The sequence below is a fragment of the Micropterus salmoides genome, unplaced genomic scaffold, assembly GCF_014851395.1.
Source record: "Micropterus salmoides isolate LMB-PRFRI ecotype aquatic unplaced genomic scaffold, ASM1485139v1 Ms_hic_scaffold_4374, whole genome shotgun sequence".
In the NCBI taxonomy this organism is placed as follows: domain Eukaryota; kingdom Metazoa; phylum Chordata; class Actinopteri; order Centrarchiformes; family Centrarchidae; genus Micropterus; species Micropterus salmoides.
This window is the reverse complement of record NW_024043789.1, coordinates 1-4,345: the sequence shown is the minus strand read 5'-3', so window position 1 is coordinate 4,345 and position 4,345 is coordinate 1. Positions and strand designations below refer to the sequence as shown.

The 4,345-nt window shown below is 46.8% G+C and overlaps 1 pseudogene; it reads right to left on the bottom strand.

The window, feature by feature from the left end:
* Positions 1 to 490: 490 nt before the first annotated feature.
* Positions 491 to 4,261, bottom strand: LOC119887845 (annotated as a pseudogene).
* Between the last annotated feature and the right edge of the window lie 84 nt (positions 4,262 to 4,345).

Here is a 4,345-nt window from a genome sequence, read left to right as displayed (position 1 = left end):
AGAGACACAGAGAGGGAGAGAGAGACAGAGATAGACAAAGAGAGAGAGACACAGAGAGAGAGACACAGAGAGACACAGAGAGACACAGAGAGGGAGAGAGAGAGACACAGAGAGAGAGAGAGAGACAGAGAGACACAAAGAGAGAGACAAAGAGACACAGAGAGAGAGACAGAGACAGAAAGAGAGACAGTAAGAGAGAGACAGTAAGAGGGAGACGAGAGAGAGACAGTAAGAGATAGACAGAGAGAGAGACACAGAGAGAGAGAGACAGTGAGAGAGAGACACAGAAAGAGACACAGAGAGAGAGATCGATTTTTATTCTACATGATTAATATTTAAACTAATTTATATTGATCAAATAGATATTTATAGAATTACTGAGTATATTAACATCAAGTCAATAAGAATATATAATAAAAACATGTTTTATACAAATCAAATATTTATGAAAATAAAAATAATGTGACACTAAAGAGTTTTTTTTTTTATTAATGACAGACTCACATGATCCAGACTGAAGAGCTGATTCCAGTTCAGAACTGAACTCTGACCTCTGAGACAACAAACCCCAACTCAACAGCTTCGACTGCACAACAAACATCACCAACAACAACATCATCACACCAAAACAACATCATCATCACCAACAACAACAACATCATCATCACCAACAACAACATCATCATCACCAACACAACAACATCATCATCACCAACATCAACAACATCATCACACAACAACAACAACATCATCACCAACAACAACACATCATCATCACAACATCAACAACATCATCATCACCAACACCAACAATCATCACCAACAACAACAACATCATCATCACCAAATCAACAACATCATCATCACCAACACATCTCATCATCATCATCAGATCAGATGAAGTTCAGGACGTGAACAGAGAAACATTCAGCCTGCAGGAGGAAACAGGAAGTAGAAGCAGCAGCTGTACCTGTGTTTCTGTTCGGTTGGCGTGGGCGCCGTGAATCGCGGCGTGAGACCAGGAAGTGTTGGCAGGAAGAACGGCGCACCAGCCGGAGCAGCAGGTGGCGCTGCAGGTTTATTCCTCCTCTACAAACAGTAAGCATTAATATTATTGATTTGATGAGAAGGAAAACGTCGGTTCCACGTGTGCGTTCACGTCATTTACACGCCGTCATCACATGACGTCTGAAGGACGTGATGAAAGCCGTTGAAGTGACCTGGAAGGCCACGCCGCCTCCTCCTCCACGTGAAGGGTCCAGGTCTGAGGTCGCTCTGCAGACTCACCTTGATGTTGTCCAGGTGCAGCAGACTTTTCCACCGAGACTCCGGCAGCAGAGATAGAGTCACAAGCTCCGCCCCCAACTGCTCGGCTGACTGGTACGCATCATCAGCCTCTGATGTCAGTCCTGTTCCGACACGTCCGCCGTGACCCCCGGCAGCGTCTCCTCAACTGGCTGGTAGTCAGCTGGGAGGGGGCGGAGCCCCACGGGCCCCACAGACTCTTTTGTTCCTGAGGGGGGAGAGCTGCAATGTGATTGGCTGCAGCAGGAGATCAGCTGACAACAACTAAGGCCACATCCACTCTACTCCGTGTCTGTTAATACAGAGTTTTAAAAAGAAATCCGTGTCCGTCCAGACCAGCGTTTCAGCTGCAGATCAGAACTGATGTCTGTATTAACACGATGGAACACATCACGTGACCGTACACGCGCACTGAGCACGTGCGTGCGGTGTAAACAGGAAGCAGACTGACCACTCAGCAGCTAAAGAAGAAAGTTCTACTAGAGACGAACGCAGAGCAGGTGAAGAAGTGAGCGACAGCGAGATGGAACTGTTACTGAGAGGAACACGGGAGGACGAAGAGACGGTGGGAAACAGGCGGGAGACGCCCACAAGAGTAGAAGTGTTATTTACACAGTACAGAATATTTGTCAGCAGCATGACCGACAGATCAGAGCCAATCAGGAAGCCGAACGTGAGCGTCTGCGTTTCCTCCTTTCAGCACGAACACGCCGCCCGCGTTTTCACACTTCAACGAGAGGAAACGCCGACGAAGGTCTGAGGTTTAAAACGAAAACGTAGGAGAGTGGGCGGAGCCTCAGAGACAAACATCGAAAAACATCACAAAGGTGAAAGTGAGAGGTGATTGGTTCAGACCAGAGGTAAACGCCCAGACTGTCAACGTGAGCCGTCGCCAGGAAGTCTCCGGTCGGGGAAAAGGACACGCTCACCGGCGCCATGGCAACCAGGAAACAGTTGACGAGACTGAAGAAGAAGAAGATGAAGATGATTACAGTCTGAGGTGAAACATATTTTCTCCTGTCAACACTTATTAAAAATGTTCAGAACACAAACATTTCAAATAAAAAGTCAGTAAAGTCAGTAAATAAAGGTTTAGAAAGTGAGGTGAAAAAATGAAGTAGCTGAATAACACAGCTGACCTCAGCTGACCTCAGCTGAGGTCAGCTGAGGTCAGCTGAGGTCAGCTGAGGTCAGGTGACGTGAGGTCAGGTGAGGTCAGGTGACGTGAGGTCAGGTGAGGTGAGTATAAACAGGTATAAAGAGCTTTAAGAGAAACTTTAAAAACTATCAAAGACAAACGTTCCTAAACTCTGAACGAGTGTGTGACGCTGAAAAAGTGGACTGTCCCATTCTCACCCCAGAGGGGAGGTCCCAGGTACGAATGGTGCAGTCCATCGCCACGGTAACCAGCCAGCGGCCATCAGGGCTGAATGTCTAAAAAAAAGATATAATACTAATATTATTTTTACTGTTAGCAGTCTGTTAGCATGCTACTTTAGAGTGAACATCGTTAGCAGTCTGTTAGCATGCTACTTTACAGTGAACTCGTTAGCAGTCTGTTAGCATGCTACTTTAGAGTGAACATCGTTAGCAGTCTGTTAGCATGCTACTTTACAGTGAACATCGTTAGCAGTCTGTTAGCATGCTACTTTACAGTGAACATCGTTAGCAGTCTGTTAGCATGCTTTACAGTGAACTTCGTTAGCAGTCTGTTAGCATGCTACTTTACAGTGAAATCGTTAGCAGTCTGTTAGCATGCTACTTTAGATTGAACTTCGTTAGCAGTCTGTTAGCATGCTACTTTACAGTGAACATCGTTAGCAGTCTGTTAGCATGCTACTTTAGAGTGAACATCGTTAGCAGTCTGTTAGCATGCTACTTTACAGTGAACTTCGTTAGCAGTCTGTTAGCATGCTACTTTAGAGTGAACTTCGTTAGCAGTCTGTTAGCATGCTACTTTACAGTGAACTTCGTTAGCAGTCTGTTAGCATGCTACTTTACAGTGAACTTCGTTAGCAGTATGTTAGCATGCTACTTTACAGTGAACATCGTTAGCAGTCTGTTAGCATGCTACTTTAGAGTGAACATCGTTAGCAGTCTGTTAGCATGCTACTTTATACTGAACATCATTAGCTGTTTTCTGGACCCACCATGTCGTTGATGTTGCCGTGGTGACCGGCAAACTTCCTGACAACACGCCTGGTTTCTATGTCGACCACCAGCAGTGTGAAGTCGTCCAGCGCTAATGCTAACATCCCGCTAACATAAAACAAACAAAAAAAACCCCCCATGTTAGCCAACTATCTTTGTGCAGCGTCATGCTAACTGTTAGCCACATTTCTCTCTGGAGCGTGACGCTAACTGTTAGCTACCTGTCTCTGTGCAGCATCATGCTAGCCGGCGCAGCGTTTAGCTTTAGCTGCTCTTCCTGTTTCCGGCTCTTGAAGCGCCAGAACTTGAGCAGCCAATCAGAGCCTGCTGTGAGTGTCAGCTGATTCAGAGTATCTGTGGCAACGCCTCGCACCGCCCCGCTGTGAGCTGGAACAAAAGGGGCGGGGTTAACGACAGAGAGGCACACAAAATGTCACAAACAAGACCAGGTGAACACACCATTATGCTCATCGCCGTAGCAACCACGGTGCAGGCCAGACTGCAGGTTGTAGACGTCGACACGACCACACGACAAACCAATCACAGCAAAGTTGCCACAGGAAGTGATGTCGACAGCCTGTTGACAGAGACAGGAAGTCACATGACGCTCAGAGAAAGTGGGAGGAAGAGCCTAAAGAAACACAGGTGCGATGATGCTGTTACCGTAGCAATGGCGTTCCTTTGCGTTACTGGCGGCTGCAGATGGTGAGCTCCCATGGTGCACCGCTGGTAGTTCCAAGTGGTTGCTGCCAGGCGACCGCGATGACACGCAACAATGCCGTCCAGTCTGACTGGCGAGCAGCAGCTGTCAATCAGAGAGACAACATGTCCATCAGCTACAGATTAAATTGGAGGTTTTCTCTATGTGGTTCTGTGTGGGTTCAGTTTG